The following is a 752-nucleotide window of genomic DNA, read 5'->3' on the forward strand; positions in this document are numbered from 1 at the left end:
CACTACATGCCCAAACAGTTACAAGTGAAATTCACAATGAATGAATTGAAAAATTTAGGTGAAAATATAGAAATATAAATTATTAAATTGGAGTATCAAAAGTACTAGTTGCATAATTATATAATATAGGTTGAAGTAATTAAATACAATCTCAAGTGCTTTTATGTTATGAAGAATTTTTCATTAATTATTACAAACCTAAATTTATGAAGTTTCAAAGTATTTCTGCAATGTGAACAGTGGCTCATTTGGTTTACAAAACTATTGATGGAATATTTATCAAAACAAATCATGAAATACACAAACAGGGATTGCATTCTCAGCTATCGACTAAACAAGTCGCCGCCTAAATTCGATTTTGCTTTTTTAGTCGGTAGATGTTGACCTGTAATAAGTAATCCACAGAAAATTAGTTGGTCGACTAAATGTGAAAAACCACCGACCAAATAACCGCGGTAACCAATAGTTACTGCAATCGATTAGTTTAGTCAGTAGCCGAGAATACCATCTCAGTTTTCTTGAAGATTTTCATTGTTTACAAAGCTACAACTGATGCCCAACGTCTTGATATCTCCATGTTGGTTTCAATCTTCCATTCATTGATTGTTCCATCATAAGCCTCAATTGTTGTTTTTGATTCATTGTCACCATAGCTAAGAAGATAATATTAAGGTAGGGCTGGTGTTATTTAACTAAAATTCATCAGAGTAATATAGGCTGGTTTTATTATTTGCATAACTTTACAGGAGGAT

The sequence above is a fragment of the Ciona intestinalis genome, unplaced genomic scaffold (assembly GCF_000224145.3).
Source record: "Ciona intestinalis unplaced genomic scaffold, KH HT000974.1, whole genome shotgun sequence".
NCBI classification, from domain to species: domain Eukaryota; kingdom Metazoa; phylum Chordata; class Ascidiacea; order Phlebobranchia; family Cionidae; genus Ciona; species Ciona intestinalis.